This window comes from Gavia stellata, chromosome 3, assembly GCF_030936135.1.
Source record: "Gavia stellata isolate bGavSte3 chromosome 3, bGavSte3.hap2, whole genome shotgun sequence".
NCBI classification, from domain to species: domain Eukaryota; kingdom Metazoa; phylum Chordata; class Aves; order Gaviiformes; family Gaviidae; genus Gavia; species Gavia stellata.
In genome coordinates this window covers 63,122,567-63,144,413 of record NC_082596.1, presented here as the reverse complement: position 1 = coordinate 63,144,413, position 21,847 = coordinate 63,122,567, and positions in this window count along the sequence as shown.

The window sequence follows — 21,847 nt, the reverse complement described above, 5'->3', positions numbered from 1 at the left end:
TCCATAATCAGCCTAAAGGTCAAACCATGGAAAAGGCAGTATTCATTTACCTTTGGGGCACTGATAACATCACTTTGCACTTTTTCTACCTTCAGCAGTAGTTTTGTCTTGTCAGTCATTAAATGAGAGCTATTAGCAGCAGTAGAAAACTATGCTTCATTTATGGAAACCAGAAGTATGTTAAGTTCAAATACATTTAAAAACTACATTTCAGTAGTATATTTACTTCAGACAGTTGCCAGGAAATCAGAGAACTCACCTCACTACAAAACTAGAGCATGCCATACAGCAACACAGAACCGTTTCTCAAAATTTGTTGACTCACACTATCCTCAAAAGATCTAATTTTCTTTTAAAATGTTATTTCTGAAATCGTGAGCCAATAAATATCAATGGAATAGCCTGGCTGAGAAACACACCTGTGCCCTCTGTTTTGAATCTGATAATAAGGTAGCCTTCTTTTTATTTATATATAAATGTCTACTTATATTTATTTATTTATGTCTATTTGTCTATAGATACAATATATAGGATGTCTATAAATAAAAATAGATCTAGAAATATTTAAACATATGTAGATCGTAAATAGATCTAGATATAAATAACTAGATGGATAAATAACTGGAAATTTATTTATAAATCTATATAGTTAATGATTTCAAATGACATGTCTGTGATGAGCCCTTTCAGTGTCTACCATTGGGATGTAATTTAGCATTTAAGAGGAGACAGAGGATACTGATCATAACAACACACTGGTATCATCAGTTTTTTGTGACCTTGAGTTTTCTAAGGTAATTGAATTATATTTAGTTAGATCATTTGTTTTTCTAATGTGAAAAGTTAATTAATCAGATAAGCCACATCTTTCTCCCACTTAGATACATCAAGTTCTGTGAACATTTCTGAGCAAAATTTCACATAAAAAATAGCCCCTGTTTTCAAAAATGTGTATTATTCATTACTTACTGCAAGAAGTGTCTGTACCTTCAAATAATTATTGAGAGAAAAAAGAATTAATATAGTTATAAGTAACAGTTTAGGGTTTATTGTCTTCCTTTACTGGAGTCCAAGAATGCAAATTTTCAAGGTTTTTTCTGCAACTATGAACAAAAGAAACCATACTTTTTATAAGCAAAAATGTATGTTTTCTTTTGATCCTACATCTCCAGAAACAGTAATCATGCTACACCATGAAAACTGATAACGTGATTCATGATGGACTCATGAATATAAACCATTTAGCCTAAATTTTGAGTGAAATTGAGGTTAAAAAATGAGTTTAAATGGTATATAACTGAGGAAGGATTCCTTATTTCTGAAAGAAAGTAGGAAGGGTAGTGGATAAGGTAGTTAAAACACTTTCAAATTTTCTTCAAAGTCTGGAGCTATTGAGGTACTTGAATTGATAAAGTCCTGTATATTTTGACAGATCCACAGCCACCAGATATCTTTAATATATTTCAGTGGGAGTACAAAATCATATAATAAATTGCTATATCATGTTTCAAAAATGTCAAGAATATTTCAGTGCATGGAAGAAGGGCATTAGTAATAACATCTCTTTAAAGGAATCTGACTGGCTGGCTAGGTGAGCTTATTAATATAGTAAAACTAAGTGTCACGAATTTGGGCAGTTAACAGGTGGACTAATTAAAGCTCAAATGGTTTGTGTGGTATAACTGATAACTCTGTTAATAAGAAAATGAACATAACTTTGGAAAGGGAAGTATATATTTGCAGTGTTGGTGAAGTGCACTTCCCAAATAAAAGTGATAACCAGCAGGGAAGAAATGAAGTGAATGTAATTAAAAATGCCTGCAGAGAAAACTCAAGTGTAAACAAACCACAGAAATTACATTGTTTGTACAAAGCATAGGGGTGATTTCTATACATTAGAAAAGTATCCAGCAAAAAGAAACACTGAGGGGATAAAATTCATTTCTCAGTTTCAATTACCAGAGGTGGTCAGGGTCACATAAGGTCAATGATGCCCCTGTGATGTTATACATGTCAGCATTCTCTGTATCCTCTATACACTGATTTTACTCCAACTTCCAGCAGTCATTTTTCCAAGCCAGGAGGAAGACAGCCTAATATAGCCTGTCTGTTTGCTATGAAGATGCCACAATTTTTAGTACTTGGAAGGCTTTCACACTTTGTGTAGTAGGGTAAGGGAAACAGCAGAATCCAAATGAGAGAGAAAAGTAACACAATGTAAAGCTTATAAAGATAGGTTTTCTTTTCCTATTTTATTTTTCCTCCTGAAGCTTAACAGACTTTGAAGAAGGGTGAAAATGGAGTGAGGATGTGGGAGGGAGGGACTGGCTAGAGTGCTGAGGCTGCTGGTCCTGCTGCTGCCAGGGGACTGGGAATCAGGGACTGAGGGTGGGTGATGCAGGGGAGGAGCCACCTCCCTCCACCCAGTGCCACCATCATCACAGCCTCATTTCCACCCTCAAAACTAGCTATACAAGTGTCTGGTCCCACTTTCCTGGAATGTGATGTAAGTCACACAGGCAAAGGTGCTGCCTCCCAGCCATGCCGGCTTAATTCACATTGGATGTGTTTTCATGTGACTTGGAAGGAGCCAACCTGAGAAAGTGGTTACCCAGCAGATGTGACCACTCTAGTTCAGTAGCGAGAAAAAGAACCACTGACAGTTTTACTCCAGTGGGTACAGAACAACTGCTGCTCCTGTTGTGTACTACTGCAGACTAAGCACTAGCATGCCCATGTACCTTTCCATGATGAGTGAATCGGATACTTTAAAATGATCTTCATCTTCTGTAACAAGGTTTTAGAACTCACTTACAGTACTGACTTCGGAGGGGCAGACCCTGAGCCAGTGCCCATCTACAGTAGCGTATGACCTATAGCAGTACATCATCAGTTAAAGATGCAGCTTAGAGATGCTGACAGAGAAAGGAGGCCCTGGCTTTATTCATGACTACTTAATAAAGTCCCAGAAGGCTGGTTCTGCAAATTGTAATTTCACTGCTGTTTAATATTCATTAATGCTTAAAGCAATGACAAGAACTATGTACATATTATAAATATATAGATTAAGATAGAGAATCTTTTATGTCCATTAATTTCCTTCCCCAAGGACATACAACCCAATTCTGTAATGCCTAATATTCCTGAATACTTGGAAACAACATTAACAATTTTCAGAAGGGCTTCAACGTTAAACAAGTTTGAAGAAGTTTTAGTTTTCCTATATTGCCATAAGTCCTTGTGAAGAAAAAAAAATTTAAAAAGTAAGCTCATTTAATTTTGTTTTCCTGAGTAACTTTTATTTTCTTATGTAAGAATATGTTTGGTTTTTTATCATGCTGTATCTGTTGCACTGATTAGAAGCATACAGTAATGTTAAATTTTTATCTCAGTAAATACATCTGTAGATAACTAGAATTTCGCTATCTATATATACACACTATATAATCTACAATATTTACCAGAATATAGCAAACAACAGTGACAGATATGTACTAAAACACTAGCCTACTCTGCACTAACTGTATTTAAGGAAGTTCTGCTTACTCTTTTGACAGAACATTGATTCCTCACTTGACTCCTAGTTGCTATTGCTACTAATCATTGAGTTGCACCAGCTTTGTCTGACTCTGCTAAGAGCATAACCTGGTAGTCTATGAACTAGCTTAATACATAAGTATATCTCTGAATAATCTGCTCATTGTACTTTGTTGTGTGCACCCTGTTCCCCTTCTGTTTACTTCTGTGGAGTATGCTTTTACTAGAAAAATGTTTTAGACAAACAAACAAACAAACCAACCCCAAAGAACTGGATGTACTGTGTCTGGCTGGGATGGAGTTAGTTTTCTTCATAGCAGCCCATGCAGCGCTACGTTCTGGATATGTGACTAAAACAGTGTTGATAACACAGTAATCTTCTGGCTACTGCTGAGCAGTGCTTACAGCATGTCAACGCCTTCTCTTTTTCTCCATTCTGCCTCACAGCAAATAGGCTGGGGGTACACAAGAAGTTGGGAGGGGACACAGCTGGGACACCTGATGTGAATTGGCCAAAGGGATATCCCATACCATATGACATCATCCTCAGCAATAAAACCTCAGGGAAAGGATGAAGAAGGAGAGACATCTGTGATTACCGTGCTTGTCTTCCTAAGTAACCTTTATGTGTGCCGAGGACTTTCTGCCTTGGCCAACAAAAAATGTATTATCATAATAAAAAGTGTATTTATGCTTATTTTCAGTCTATGCTTGCAAGAATCACCATTGTCGCACAGAATAAAGTTCACAAGTTTTGAGGTAGACTTTTTAAAAAAAAAAAATCATAGATTGTTTCATGCCTAAATAAATCATGATTCAAATACAATAAAGATTTTAACAGATTTTAACAGACTACTGTAGTTTATTTTTCCTTCAATTGCTATACACAGTCACCATTTTTTACCTTTCTGTGTGACCTACAGCATCACAAGCTGCTCCTGAGTCACTGATAACTGAATAAGATCATGAATGCAGCATTTCACTAATGTATGTTTTCTTTCCTTCACATGGATATGTATCAATTGCACTCTAAAAGAAAACTAGATAACTGCAAATAGTAGATGTATCCTTCTGTAGTAGGTGTGTGTGCTTTACACATTACTGTAACTAAGATGAAGAAAGAAGATACAAATATTCCAATAAATAAGTGATTCCCAGAATAATAGCACTGTCATAACATGGAAAGGTAGTTTTAATGCATTGTAATATTGTCATGAACCCTGGAAAATGGGAGGAAAACAAAGTATGTATTCATTCAGAAAGTAATTTGGGGTGCTCTGGAACAGAACAGTATTCTGTTATGGCAAACCCAAGCGTTTTCCACAATAGAAGTATCTATTAAGTGTTTCAATTTACCATTGTTTGTAAAGAATAGAAGAAAAGAAACTGCAGTGTAATGTATTTGTTGCACAGGATATAGAATGACTTCAATATTTCAGGCATTTTGTGTTAACTGTTGGAGTTAACAGCCAACATTATTTTATTACTAATTATAATCTAGGACTAGTTCTAGAATGAACTTTGTTATGAAAGCAGTTTTGGGGCCACCAGCATCGAGAAGGTATCGTGTCAGAAACATTGTGGGAACTACACTGTTGTCCATCAGCTGTCATTTATCACAATTATACATTTTATCAAACTTTAAAAACATCCAACCAGCACCAAGACTTTTCAAACAATAAAGTCTCTCAAGAATTACTTGTAGAAGTAGACAGATGAAATGGTATTTTAGTTTTCCCTTTCTTTCAAACAAAGATCATGTTTTGATAATCTTATCCCAAGAAAAGGTATTAAAACCTGAAGATTCTATCTATACACCTCCCAGTGCAAAGCAAAATTCCCAATTGTTGTTGTGAACATAAGAATATTTCCTTTTATTTTAAAAAGACTAAATGAATTACTGCTAAAAGAGACAACCATAGTAACAGATAAGATTAAACAGAGAGCTGTCAAACCCTTCCCCCCAACAAAGGAGTTGCAATAACAAAATGAGAAAAAGTTCTAATTCATCTTTTTTAAAATTTTGTTTTAGTGAATAAGTAAATGACAATCAAACTGGGTTGCCCTTTCCCTGAGGCATGGAATTTTACAGATTTCTCCTCTAAATAACCGTCTGCCATTATAACTGCTAGATTAAAAATCAATTTTTACCCACATTCTTGTAAAGCAACATTTTTAATTAAAAAATAAATCAGAGGCATTTGGGATGTAAAAATATCAATAAGCTCTGTTGAAAGTAAAAATGTTTTCTATACATTACCTTGTAAGTTCTCTAATGAGACAAAAGCATTGAAGTACTATATACTGTCATTAACTTCAGTTGTCTTTGTCCTTTACTACAGTATTAGACAACTGAATAATAAAAGTCCTTTTTATATGAAGATCACTTTCCCTCTAGGATGGTTGGGAGCTAACGTTCACCATGTTTTAAATCAGTCAAATAATAGACCTTCTGCAAATTCCTTGGGAACCATTCCTAGCTTAGGAATCCTCACTGCTATTGCCTAGCATATTTTTTCTTTGATAATTGATCCACACTACCACCAGCACGGGGTGGGGGGGAATCTTTTTCCATGTAGCTAACTATCAAGTAATGAATATATTTTTACTGACAGGATGGATGTTCATGCATATACTGCTTCCTGGCATTGGTAATATAACATGTTTAGTCAATATTAAGAATAAAAATTTTAAAAAAGAAAAAGCCCCAGAGAAGTTGCATGAAAAAAAATCACCTACTGATAGCCAGATATCAAAAGTAGAAATAGTACTAGAGTTCTATAGTCTGCACTATGGTGATCTTCATCAATGATCCTTAGAGATGTTAAAAGCCTTTAATAAGATAGACCTGTCTATCTCAAAGTTGAATCTCTTCTTCAAACTTCCCAAGATCCATAAATTTCCTACTTCAGGTAGCCACTCAGGTGAGCTTGTATGAGCTTTACAGTAGTCCAACATCTGTCAATAAAATAATAAAAGATTGAAAGTAAAATCACCAAGAGCTCAATTAAGTTCTCTTTTCTTTCAATTCACAACCTCCCTATGTTCATATTCTTCCTCCAGATTCACGGTACCCTTCTAAGCCCCTTGTACATAGCACAGCAAAGGCTATCTCTGGAGAAAATCTGAAGGTACGGAAAGACGAAGAAGAGGCCAGAAAGATGCTGGAGAGGGAAGACATACTTCCCCTCCAGATGTTTGAATGTAGTTACCTTTCACTGCCTATTCTCTAATTGCTGTAAGAATAACCTTTTTATACCAACAATATTCTTTTCAGTGATCTTTAACAAACTTTCTTTAGCAAACTTTCAGCATGCTGTCAGCCTGCTCATGTGATGCTTGTAAGCCTTTTGCTGACCACTTGAAGTTAATCACTTGGACTTCATTTTATGCACCTGCTTTCTAATTAGAAATGCATTATTTACTCAAACAGTATATCACAGCTGTGCTACAAAAGTTTTACTCTCATCCTTTCCCAAGCCACTTGACTTCCTGTTGATTTAACCCCTGATTTCTATGAATATCACTTTTCCATTCAGTGAAAACAAAGTTTTTCTAAACCAGACACATTTATCATAGTTTAGTACAATGGTTGGCACAAGCAAAAGAGAAAAGTAAGCTAAGAATACAAATTAGTTATTTTGTTGCAAAATAATTCCTCAGTTGGAAAGATGCAGTACAATACAGATCCATAAGTACTGTCAGGACAACTGTCAACACACCAAGTACATTTTGGTTGCAGGTCTTTTGTTAGGTGAGAGAGCTCATTGTCTGCGGATGTAACCTGAAGGAGAAAGATTCTTCAAAAAGTCAAATGTTTTCTCTTCCTTGTTATCAGGAAAGGAGAGCAGGGAGAAAGGTCCTCTAGCATTTTTTACCTACCAGTGGGAGATACTTTATATAAAATATCAAAGACAATACAAGAGTCTTCAGTAACTTTACAGAGTCTCTTGCTCTATTCTCTGGATGAAAAAAAAAAAGAGAGGAAAAAAGGAAAAAAGCCCATAATTCTGGAATTTTCATTGCATTTTGCATAAAACTCACTAAACTGTATTTCAAAGGCTTCTTCATATTTTAATGTTTTGGAACTATGCTTTTGGGATACTATTATTTCCAAGCAGAAACATGATTTTCACCTACTGTGGCCATTAACTGGTGTTCTCTCAGTAATCTATTCCCTCCCTATTCTACCTGTCATAATATATGACTCTAACCCTGTTCCACTGTCAAGCTTTCTTTTTTTCTAGCAGGATTCCAATCCATGCTTTTACAGCAGATTTCAACAGTTGCTACAGCTTTGTTCTTCTGATTCTGATTTTCATTTTTTTTTCTTATGTATCCGACAGTATTTTAGTTCAAGATATATAAAAGTTTATATAAAGTAGCAGTTACTTAACTCTGGAGAAAAATGGATGTCATATAAAAACACTTAGAGAATTTCATTGTTAAGCAGTGATTAGATGGCTCATAGCTATTGTTATATTACTCCATGCTATGCAGTAGGGGAAAAAAAAAAGAAAGAAAAGGAAAAAAGGAGAGATATTTCTGTTATCCTAGTCTGAAAAAATGAGGTCCATTATTTACAGAAAACGTCATCTTTCATACTAAACTGTATCAGCACAAGACAGCACCTCCTTATGGCAACAGTAGCACCATGAAGAAGAAAGATTACAACTAAAAGATCAACAGAAATTCAAGTTAACAAGCAACTTACGTACAGCATGATGGATGCAGTCTACACACTTTCAGTAATTGTTACTTACATGTTTATATGTCACATTGTCTTTAGTCTTAAAAGAGGCATGAGAACATCTGATAAGGCTGTTAAGTCTACCTGTAGCATGTGCAGTTTTAAATGGTTATCAAAATAATACATGGAGAGATATGAAATTACTGAATGAAATTTTATGGCCCGTATTATGCAGGAAGTCAGACTAGATGATGATGTTTGCTCTGAGACCAAAATTTACAAATCTAAGAAAAAAAAATATTGTTTTGAGCATGAAAGGGGAATCAACTGATAAAAATCTAGAACTGACAAAGGAATTTCAAAGGAAATGGGCTCCTAAGTCTTTTAAACTCATTTGGAAATCTCAACTAATGCTCCATAACAAATCAAATCACCATAATTGATCTTGTTATCTTACCCTAAAGAAAACAGCTGCTTTTAAAGACAGGTTCAGAGACTTTTTGGAGGGACTATTTTTTTATAATTTTCTACCTCTAAAACTGTCCACTGCATGAGGATAAAAAGGGAAAATACATGAGGAAAAAAAACATGTGTACAAAAATTTGTAGCCTATGGAGGATACTGAAACATAAATGCTCTGACTTAAAACATTTCAGTGCTAGAGATGAATAATGCACATTCTCTTGAAAATAAGCCTTTTCTGTTTGCTGTTTTTGATATCTCATATTCTTGCATTTGTTTAGAAGTGTACCCTGAAACACAGATAAGTTTTTTACAGTTATTAACTATTCCTTACTTGAAAGCTGAGGGTTGCCTGAAAAACAAAGAAAAACAAATAAAATAGATTGATGGTTGTTCAAAGCTGCTCAGAGCTTTGTAATGCTAAAATAAGATCTAATGTTTATGATTTGAAGTATATTTCAATGTAACTACATTCAGAGACTAAAGCTGTAAACCTTGTGTCGCGTTAAAGGGCAAGGCAATTTGGCAGAAAATAAACCCCCTTGCATTCCAGCTTGTCCTCAGATATCAGAGGGGCTGGGGGTGGCTAGGCTTAGATTCTGAGTGATGCCCAATTTTTCTGTGTTACAAGTCCAATCGCGTTCAATGTATTGAACTCTCCAATTACGGATACGCTCGTAACACCGCCAGGATGTTACAAGTCCGGTCGCGTTCAATGTATTGAACTATCACGATTACGGATACGCTCGTAACACCATCAGGATGTTACAAGTCCGGTCGCGTTCAATGTATTGAACTCTCACGATTACGGATACACTCGTAACACTGCACACTTTCAGTCTAGTTGTGTTCCATGAACTAGCACAGCCACACTTAAGGGATTTGGTGGCGTTCAATGAGAACTCTCACGGCTAGATTAGTGAATAGTGCAGTTTATTGAAGCAACAGATACACAAGTTCTTTTGGATTGCCGGTGATAAAATTACTGCTTGCAAAGCATGTGCAAATACCAAGAATGTGAGTAATATAGCCTGGCTACAAACGCGTTAAGTTATAAAGCAACTCTATAGAGATTTCTAAGTTTCCTGGGGAAGCACTCGGTATAACCAAGTGTTTGAATCTTACCCAAAGGCATCCCCGTGGGGGGGAAGAGAGGCTCAGCCCGTCGACTGATCCCAGGTGTCAAAGGTGGTCTGCGATGGTATCTTCCCTGGCATCCTTCCTCTCTTAAGCCATTTTTATATTACTTGTCCTTACAGGTGGAGCTTGAGTGACTCTAGTCATACATACCTCTATTGTAATTGGTGTAAAAGTTTCTCATTTACTTTTAAAGGTATAGACTAAGAAAAATCCAGAGCGAAAGCTCAGTGAGGGGTGGTTGCACCTTGGAGGTGGGTAGCTTTGGGATGGAGGTGTGTTTTCTGGTAGTATAATGAGATTATAATGAGCAAAGTTCACCCAAAGGATAGTATTTTGTCAAAAAATGACAGACTGTTGGCTCAGGGTGGTAAATATGCAGCTCAGGGTAGTAAATATGCAGCTTGTCAGTTCCACAGTACCTTCCAGTTCCCGTCTTATCACAGAGCCTGGCCGCGGTGTCTTCACTCCGCTCCACCCTCCGTGTAGTTTCTCTTAGAGTCAGCGCACCAAGCTCCCCTGGCATTGCCAATATCTAAGGTTGCCTAGGGAACTTCTGTGGGGTGGATTCCTTGCATATTCACCACACTCCACCCTGAAGATTTCTTCAATGCTGTACCTTTAATATAAATTTAATTCCTAAATTACCTCCAGCAATTATTCCACATAATCCACCCCGTGACTATAGTCACTCAAGCTTCACGATATTTAGAAGGAAGGGGGATTATCACATGTGTTCTCGTGGTGAGGATTATCAAGTATGTATGCATCTTGTGGGGATACTAGATGAGCTAAGCGTTTCATCATAATCCACAGTTTAACATATAGAATGAGCATCGCAATAAAGCTCAATATAGTGAGTATTAATAAAACAACAACAGGGTGAAGTATTTTGTTGAGGGTTCCTGTGGCAGTTGGGGACCATCCAAAAAGGGTGTCCCACCACCCATGTTCTCCGTCTCTTAACTCTTTCCAACACTCGGTAGATCTCCTCTGTATCGTGATGGACAGTAATTAGAGTCCTTTGTCCATTCTCTTGAACATGTTTCAACAATTGCTTCAGATCCTCATGTTGTAAAAGTCTTTTCACCAGTGTGAGATTCATTCCAATAGGAGCAGACAGTAGGTTTTGAAACAAAGTATAGTTAGATTGTAGCAGTTGATGAGTTGTGACAGGAGCTGAATAATTGAAGTCACATCCTCTAATTTCAGTGAAATTACAGATACAGATATTTGAGGGGTTATTAGTATTTACAGTGGTTTCATCTGCAAATACAGAATCACAAAGGGTTCTCATATAAACACATCCATTTCCAGTATATACAAGTATAGTTTTGGGATTTTCATTGGGATGTATTTCAAAATGACAAATGTTTTGTTCTGTATCAAGAGAGATGTCTTGAGCTTTGATGGTATTATTTTCACAAATGAACCCTTGTTGTTCTCGCACAATGCATGCATCAACAACAACAGTTGGCTATTTGTTTCCATTTCGTTGGCCCCATACTCTATGCTCTATAGGATAGAGTATAGTTCCATGTTGGTTCATTCCCAGTGCAATGATTGGGTATACAGTATATACCGAAGCATTGTATACGGTTAAAACAAAAGCCATGGCTTTGCTGTCAGTGGGGTCAAAAGTAAAATTAACCAAGTACCACCAGGATTGGAATTTCTTTTCGAATTCAGTTGCATTGTCCCAAGTTATCTTCTGAATTTCAGTAGGTAAGGTGCCTTCCTCACCTTCCCATATAATTGCAGCTGCCATTGATTGCATCCGCAGCTGAGCTTGGACACAACTGAGGGCCAGAGAAACGTTATTTTGGGCCACATCAAGTACATCTGTAATCAACTGGTGTTCCTTCTCATTTACCTCTCCCCACCGAGGCAATATGTCCAATAAGAGCCATTGGTTTGTTCCCAGAGCTGAAAGAGAAGATTGTAAAGGGTGTTTCAATTTATTTAGATCACTGGTTATTGTGACTAGTTTATTAGCAAGTACCTCAGCATCTATGCTGTTTAGGACTCCCAGTCCTGTTCCCAAGACACCAGTCACATCTCTCTTTGATCTTTTTTGAGAGATGAGGGTCCGTCCATGTAACCATGTTGACCATCCTGTGTAGGATGTGCTCAGGAATGGTGAACAGGTAGGTCTAACTGCAGAGATACTGGTCTGCATTGCTAATTCCACACGTTTGAGGGAATATGACGGATTAAACAGTACTCGTTGTTGACCAGTATTTTTAATTATGTAAGGACTGGTGTTGAAGATGTGAGGAGTTAGACTAATAGGAAGCCAAGCTGGTATATTTTTAAAGATTCGTGGGGACAGAGGTTTCTTATCCTTTACAAGTGGCACAGATGTTACTGTAGCAATCATAAATTCAAATAATAATTCTGTGCCTCTGTTGCCCCAAATACAGTATACAAGTATAGGTTTGGTGAAGGTAAAATTATACCAGCAATCTGAATTTGGTTCGGTTATTTTGTAGCACTCAGTATTATAGTTTTCCAGTCTGGAAGAGTCAGCATAAATTGTTTTAATTTTAATTAATTAATTAATTAATTTTATTTTTAATTCAAGTCATTAGTTGCATTTTAAGATTATCTTCAATGGTTCTTTAATTCATCTGTTCACACACAGTTCATTCAGGATTCCTGTGAACACAAGAAAACAAAAGCGTGCTCGGTCGTATTCGACCGGCAGGGTTAAAAGAGGGTGAGATCCACCGGGTGTTAATCCAGTGTACCTTTCCTGATTTGTTATATACCGTGCTGTCAGGTGGAACAGGAATCTCTGCTAGGACCTTAGCCAAAGCGTAGTGAGCGGTAGTGGGGGAATGTTTGGAACTGCAGCAGTTAAAGGTGCAGTATCAGCATTTAACTGTCGATAATCTGCTGTAAAACGTCACTGCCGGGTTGGTTTCTTCACTGGCCACACCAGTGAACTGTAAGGTGAATGAGTCCTTTTAATGATGTCTCTTTCCTCCAATTCCATTACCACCCCGTCAATCCCTGTAAGGGCTGTTGCCGGCAACGAATATTGCTGAACATTGGCAATTTTAGAGGGGGGTAAGGGTATAGATGTTTCTGACAGACTCAATTTTATTGTGCCTGATTCCTTATCAGGTTTGAACCTCCCATTGGATTTAGGGGTTTGGGTGTGAACTTGGCAAACTTGCCGGGCATGATCAGGGGGTTTTCCACTGGATGAACTGACCCAGCCCACTCGGCATCCGTATCTAACTATTTCTTGTACACATTTGCTCCAAGTGTGTATGGGGGTGTGCCGACCTCGACTATGACCACAATCAGCATCTGCACGAGCCACCTATGTGCCAACAACTTTGGAGCTCTAATTTCTGTTTACAAATCTGCATTGCAGCTAAGTAATTCATTAAAGTTTGATACTTTTTTTTTTTAAATAGAGGGCAAAGGGGCCCAGCTGCAGATGTTGAGATGCAATGAAAAGAAGTAGCCAAATGTAATAGTTCCTATTTTTAAAAACAGCAGTTGTTTTATGAATTCATTTACACTGAAGTTTAATCTGGGAGTGATATGGAATCCCTGATCTTGTTTTCCTAAAAATGCATTAGTGTGTTAAGCGACCAACTAAGTTCTGATTGTCAAATGCTGGGAAAAATTAGAGCTCTTTATCTCAAAAACTGCTATTCATAGAAGTCTGTGTTATATCTGAGAGAAAAAGATGGCACATTCTTAAATAAAAACAAATACACAAGTCTTTTATAAAATACTTTTTTAAAGTGCTGAGTGAATTTGCTTTTGCTGTGGGAAGATTCTGGGTATACTCTTGGTGTTTCAATATGTTAGCCACAGCTCTCTGCCTTCTGCAACAGAAAGAGATTTGGCTCCTTGGTATCAAGGGTACCTATTCTTTAAATTCAAAAGCCTTCATATTTCTTTTACTGTTCACTCCCTTTTCTCCATGGCAACAGGCATGTCTGTGCAAAAAACAGGAAAATATCCTAATATTCAAAATATTCTTCTTTCACTGAGGCTGTTTTTTTCTCATCCTTTAGCATTCTACATTTTAGAATCTTTATGGATCTCAACAAAGGAGTTTCCATAGATTTCTAAGCTGGCAGATGATGTATCTACTAGAAAACTGATAATTCTCCCAATGCCATCAGCTCTAGCTTTCATAAACTGAAGGAATCAGGAAAAGCAAAGGGAAAATAATCGCTTTCAAAGAGCATTTTTTTCATAAGACTCAAATGCATACATTTCCCTGCCATGTCTTAAATGGATAGAGAAGTATTTTAAATTCAGTAGAACTTATTTAGTGAATTACACAGAGCATTTTATATAGAAATTTCACTTAGTGAAGAAATTAATGTAATTTCATTTTTAAAATAACTTTGCACCTTCTTTCACTTTCCTTTTTCAGAGGATGAGACCAGTTGTTACATAGGAGAAATCCATAAATTTTATTTATATAAGGAAAAAATAGACTTGGGAACTTGTCTTTAGGAACTACACAAAAATCTATTTTACAGGTGACTATGGGAAAATGACATCCAGAAAGACTCAAATAATCTGTTGCAATATAGCCTTAAAATAAACCCACAGGCAGCATTATATTTGCCTCAGGAATACTGTGAGAAAACAGATGCCACTACAATAATCCTTTAAAAAGGAGGAAAAAAAAGAAAAGGTAAAAATAAAAAATAAAAGAAAAAATATATATATCAAAACTAAACATCAGAATATTAGAGGGTTAACTCATACAGTGTTCTTCTTCTCAGTTTTTAATAAAATAATGTTATCTGAAATATTAGTAAAGTGTTAATGAAATATATGTCTCACCATAACAAAGCCTGTACAACAATAGTGCATATATGAGTATGAAGGATTGGGATAGTTAAGTAATGGAAGGTGAAGAACATTTTAGCTCTCTTCTTTTGTTCTTCTCCTCATCAGTAGATATACAATTCATTTGATGAGATGGAAAAAGTGACTTAGAAAATGATGTAAATACTCACGACCTTCTTTCTAGTAAAAGAAATGTTATTTGGCAAGGACAATCAATTTATGATTAATCAAATTTCTATTGCAGAATTTAGCACAGCTCAACCATTCTATAAAAGATTAGAGCTTTGATACTCATGCAGATGAAGTTGGAAATATAAAACAGTAGAACTGAAAAGAAAATGTTGGATTCTTTCTCATGTGTGCACTTCACCTCAATGCACTAATTTTGTTTTGCATTGTGCTCCTTGTGTTTGATATTAAAAGTATGCTTTCTAGCAGGGTTAGTGAAAAAATGCTTCAAGGGGGATATTTTAAATTTAGAAATCAGTCTTTTGGCCAAATTTTTCCCCAGGAGAAAAATGTTGATTTCATTAGGACTGCATTACAGCAGAAGTTATCTAAATATCTAAAGGAAGGCGGAAAAAAAATAAAATTATTATGGGGGAGAACAATGCAATAGAGAAATTGACACCTAGAATAAGGTTGTTGTTCTTATGGTTATAGTTGATGTAGTACTGAAAACAAATGATGCGTTCTGTCTCACATCCTTGAAGGGTGACAAGGAACAGTTGCTATCCTTAGAGGGTAGCAGCTGTTAGAGGTCTAACTTTAGACTCTTGTCCTTTATTGGCCCCAAACAGACCACCTCTCAGTTAGTGTGTTATAACATAGGGAAAATGCAGCTGAGATGGTTTCAGCAAAGGGTAAGTAAGGAAGGATGAGATCTGTGTTCCATTACTGGACACTGGCAGAATTAAAAAAGGAATGCAAAATAAATTCTAATGTATCTGAAATTTCTATTCCAGATTTTTTTCCTTGGTAGAACTAAATGATAGTTTGTGCAACCACTTAATGACTATATAGAAATAATAAAGCAATACAGAAATGTCATGCTCAGATTAAGAATGGTTTTGAAAATTGAATACACTTTCAGAATTTTTACAGAAAGTCTTTATATTCAATCTTTTCCCTTTTGCCTGGACTTTACAACATGCTGACCAAGTTGCAAATACAAACCAGACCATGGCCTGAAAGCAGTCATCTCAAAGGTGAAAGGGCTTTTTCTCCTGAGCTGTGCTAAATCAGAAGTGAGATATGTAACAGCAGCAAAAAAAGTCAGTATAATATTAATATGTCTTTTCTGGAGACCAATACTCATACAAGCTCACACAAACAATTCTCTGTAGCTATGTACCTTTAATAAAATGGAAGAAAACAATTACAGCCATGACACCCAGCTTCTTTTCCAAAGGATGCTTGATTAATCTCACTTGCCCTGCCTTAAAAACTGACCTGCTGGAAATAAAAAATCCTAACTACTACTTCATGTTTTGATCATGCTTAACATATTAAAAATTTTATTCTTTGTTATGAATTAGTGAATCCATTTTTCCTTTCCTAAAAATGTAAGATTGCTAAGTATTACTATAGAAACTTTAATAACTTGTTTTAAAACCTCTCAAAGATATCTTAAGTAGTTCAGAAACTTAATCTACACAGCCTAGATTTTATGTGAGTATGAGCAAAAGGCTTTTCAAGGCAAATGAAGCTTGTGGTGGGAAATAATTTTGGGGAAAAAATGTTTTGATTCTAAAAATTTTATTTTAATTCCTTTGGAAGAATTTCTTGCATATAATGAGCTCATTTTAAAACAATTGAATTTTAAGATGGATAGTTTCACACCTTTTTTTATGGATCTATTGAAAAATTTACTCCTTTTTTTTCACTCTGCAGTGAAATAAGACATTTCTTTTTAAATGTGGGGTGCACTACATTACTATGATGGTATTCTTTTTTAAAGAGCACCTCACACTGTTCCCCCTTTTTTCTTACTACTGAAGATTAATTTATTTGATTTTAAATATAATATAAATTTATCTATCACTAGTTCTGGAACTGTTGTGGATGTATTGCAAAATATTCTGTGAGATATCAGAAATATTATTTTAAATAAATTACTGTAATGGTAAGACTTATGTGTGTGTAAATCGCTATCAGTTGTGAGGAATAAGACTTGAGGTGAATCACCAGAAGTTTGATGTAGTGAGACTGATCCTGTGTATTCAGTTTGGATTTCTTTTTGTTCAGTTCTCATTCAATTTCATTTTAATTTCTGTTAGTGTTTTATGATGTGTCACTATCAAGTCGGCATCAGAAGACCAGAAAACAAAACAAACAAAAAAGATAGGAGGGTAAAAGAATCTCTAGTAACAGCGGAAATGTACTGGTTACCTTCTGATGGATAAGTGAAATGATGAGATTCCATTTATTGTTGATTCACCTACATAAAAAAACCTAAAGGAAATCAGCTGTCCTGCAGAAGAATTCCCCATTACCTCTGAAGTCAGACACACAGGAAATGTAATAACTTTAACTCCTTCAGGAGAGAAGTTATAATTTCACAGACTTGTAATAGGATTACACAGAGGTAATGCTTCAGCCAAAATAGGGATATCATGTAAAATGTCTGTTAAATCTACTGTAATTAGTACAAGCAGTAGAAGTATACTCCAGAAGGAATAAGCATGTCTAGATTTTGTAAGCAGAAACATTTGAGCTGCCTCTTCCTCCTGTCAGAACTCCAAAATAGGCAAGGAGAGCAAGGGACAGTATTATCTAGGATGTGAAGACATCAAACTTGTCTACAGATTGTCCACAGGCAAAGTATGACAAAAACACAACACAAACATGTTGGTTTGTACCCAGGCTATGTTACTTGAAGAAATTGTCATAAGAGTTTCCATACAAGAAAATGCTCCTTGTATACTGTCACCATGGTCAAAGAATGACCATGCTGAATTGCAGTTCAAGACTTGCAAACCAATGTGTCAAACTCAGCTTGCTGTCCTGTGTTCACAAAACTGAATTGTTTTGGAACCTGACCTTCTTTACCATGACCCTCCTGCTCAGATTTTGAAGGCTACCACTTCCCACAACACTGAGGTCTTTTTTGGGGAACTAAAGAGAAATTGTGTAGGATTCACAGAAGTGCTTCTATTGTCAGCACTCAATAGGAATCAACATCATCTCACAATTACCTTGCTGTTAGGCCTTAATGTTATTCTAATTCAAATATTTTATTCACTTTCTGTAAAAAACTGAAGACTATTTTCAAGTAAAATCATTTTTTACTGTGGAAATTTTTAATGGTAAAACAGGCTTTCACACAGTTTTAAAAATTCAGAAGTTGTTTCTCATTTAACTGCTGAGTTCTTTGAGAATTACGACTGGGTTTTCTTGGTTTTGTTTTTTGATCAACTTCATTTGTTCTCTTCCTGGCAGTGATTTAAAAGTATGCAAGTTTTAATAAGCAGTTGATATTTGCTAGTGTCACTTGCTGTTTAGGATCCACTTCAAAGTAATGTTCCTGTTAGCTGAATATGCTTTGCTACCCTTCAGAATAGGGCAATATCCACTGTTTATCATCTATAAAAATAATTTCTGCAGGGATTACTCATTTTTCATGCAGTAAAGGAAAACCACAGAGTTTAATTCTCCATTCTCTTGTACTTCCCTCTCTTGTTAAAACAAATGAGAAAGAAAGAAGATTTTGTTTTATATTAAAATATTTAAAGAGGTATAATTGATCACACAAGATGTAAATTTCTGTAGAACTGAGACCAAGTCAGTCAATTTTTTTAAACCCAACCTGAAAATGTACAATCCAGTCATGAGAAAAATGACCATATTAGTACTTCAGAAAAAGACTTGCCTTGTCAAAAGTTCTCGATAACTCAAGAACAACAGGGAAAGAAATGAAATAAGGACTGAATTCATCTTTTTGAGAATAAAGATGGAATAATGTACTGTAGCTGTTAATGTTCAAGTATGCCCTAAAACCTGCAGTAATATTTTAAGACTTAACATTTGAGGAGGCATTACTAATCCCCATGAAATGTGGGAATACCTGCATACCTGTGATTCTTCTGTATTGTCATGTACTTTATTCATCTGATAGTGATGCCAAAACACTTGCAATAGACATAGACAATGCAACAGTACCCTAGTTGGATACTCTCAAAATCCCTTGGGATTTGGTTGACTTTATTCAGCTTTAGCAATGGTACTTGAAACAGATGTTAATTCTTCCGGAGAGTTACACAAGTTGCTAGACAGCCTCAGGGCTCTACCATCTGACATGCACATTTTGGTCTGAGTGTGTTTTTGTATCCCACTTATAGGGCACCCACTTTATTCAGCATGAAAAGAAATGGTAAACTTTGCCTTAGGAAACATTACTTTAATATTTTCAGCTTTACAAACTAAATCATTAAAACAGTTTCAAGGAGTTGACTCTCTTTTGGTCACTATTATTACACCAGGTTATGTTCATAATTACTTAAGAATGAAGCTTTGTGCATTCACACTGAGATTAGCAAATGCCAATAAACAGAGGACAAAGCTGAAGCACGCAGTTCCCAACAATTTAACACTTTGATGGTTAAAGGGATGTGAAACTGTTAATTATGCAGTGTAAGTTTCCATGAAAAACAGCTGCAAATGACAAATTCTGCTTCAGGTCAGAAAGCAAATAAATCTCTTAGGCAATAACATGCACAGCACAAGAGAAGCTATTCTCTACTACACACTGAATAAAAAAGAAAGATGGAAAAATGACTATGGTTTTACTAGTTTGTTCTCTGTCAAAATAGAGAACTGTAAGAATTCTTTTAATACATAATGAGGTTGGTCAAGGGGTGAAAAAAATAAGAAAAACTGATGTCAGCAGCCGGGGATGAAACAAAATATAACATTTTATATACAATTTAAAGAAAAATATTTAAATTATCTGTTCCCCAAGCTCACTAAAGGATATCCAATTTTATTTTGTTGAGATTCCGGAAAAAAGACCTTATTCTCAATATAATTGTGCCTGGGCTTATGTTCAACGCATTTTAACCAAAGAAGTCCATAAAAAAGCAAGCAAAGAACATCCATAGAAAATAAGCATAAAACATAATAGAGGCTTTAAAAATTTTACACTGTTGATTAAGAAGTGAACTCTTTTACCCTTCAGACACATAGGCAGTTAAGTATTACAAACATCACAATTTTTGATGAGAGTACCTGAAAATTTCCTTAAAATCCTTTTCAGAGCCATTTGATCTACTTCACTTTAAACAAGGGGAAACTTTGGAACAATTGCCTCAATATTCCAAAAGCAGCCAATCATCTTGCTAATTCATGAGTTTAAATGAAGATTAATCTCAGGTTTTAGGGAAACAGAGTGGCTGAGTTACATAATGAAGTCTAATTCTCTAAAACTTCTGGCACATTTTTAGACTTATTTCCAAAATATAAGTCTTCTTGCTTCTTTCACATTTTTTTTTCCTTCCTGTCTTCCCATATGGATTTACAGCTGTAACGCCATCTTCATTTGTGTTTATAAGAGAAGTCAGAGTATTCTGAGAGTTTCTAACAACATTTCAAAATGCCTATGTCTGGGCACTTAGAGGTGACACAGCCAGGTCCTTCTCTTGCAAAATGGAAGTGTCCATCTCTACACTGAAATAACATCATTTACAAGCAGCTGTGAAACCTGTTCTCCATTTTGTGCTGTAGCATTTTGCTGTTTTACTTCACTATTTATGGGATATTTTAGTATATTTAAGTAGTGGTACTAATCTTTTAACTGAGAAGAATTTTCTCAATAGAACTGTTCAATGTCCCATCTACTCTTCTATATCCTTTATATGCATCATAGAATCAATATGTTATCAGTATGTCTGAGAAAATGACAAGGTTATCACACTCATATGAAACACAGCACAGTGTTTTCTGTACATATTCCTATGAGAAAGGAATCAGTGAATTTACAGAAATCTTGAAAAGAAATTGAGAAGAGGAATGAAAGTAAAACTGGTAATACTATAGATGAGGGAGAGGTGCTTAAAAGAAAGTATAAAAGGTGAAGAAAAGGAAGAGTAATGCAAGCAGTGGCACTATAAAGGAGTTCAATCAGTTTAGCTACTCTAACATCCTTTGACTCCCCCTTCATGAAATGTTATTGACAATATATGTCTCCTTTTATCTCAATAATACTCAATCACTCAATCAAAACCAAGAGTCATTATGCTTGAATGCTCTGCAAAGAACACCTTGGGGCTTTTGTTGTTGATGTTGCTTAGGGGATTTTTGTGGGCTTGGTGGGTTTGTTTGTTTGTTTGTTTTAAAGTAGTCACTATAAAAATATGGAAATCCATGTTCCATTACAATTAAAATACAAAGTTATTGTGATACCAATGCTAAATGCTTTGGATAACAGATCATAAGAGCACTGTCAATAAAAGGTGAAATAAGTGTTATAAATACCAAAACATAGCAAAGCAGGGGACTAACTGCATAGATAAGCTTGTACACAGCTTTAGCATCACTGAAAAGTAAATTAGTTGCTGTATGCAATCTGTTGTCTAGGAGAAAAATCCCTACAAATTTGCTGTCAAGAGCATATAACCAATTTACTTTATGTGAACTTTGACTTTGTACCATGTTAATGGAAACAAAAACCAGTCCAATAAGTACACATTTCTTAGTGCTAAATTCATGATAATGGACGCGGGTCTGTTGTCTGATCAGAGGCCTTTGCTGACATTTGAAGTGCCCTAAAATGTGCAACCCATTTTTCTGTAGCTGGCAAGTAAGACATAGACTCTAAGGGACACCCAGTCTGGGCTGGTGACCACAGACTAGATATGATTTTCTACAATGTGAGAAATAACACCAGATGCCCTTGTGTTGGCTGGCAATCAAGCCTGGTGCTGACAGCAAAACATCTCCTTGTAAAAGCTTTGTTCTCTTTCCTCAAAGTAACATCTCAAGTCCAATCTGGAGTCCAAGCTACCACTTTCTGGCACGATATATGGGTGCATAGAATTATTTTTCATATACATAAATGTCATTGGCCATCCTTTCCTCCCCTCACAATTACAAGCATACCAAACATATGGATGCAACAAGAAATAGGCCACCAATTTTTCTTGAAATTTTGGAGTAACTGACGGATTTTTAATAAACCAGTGAAAGTGGCAT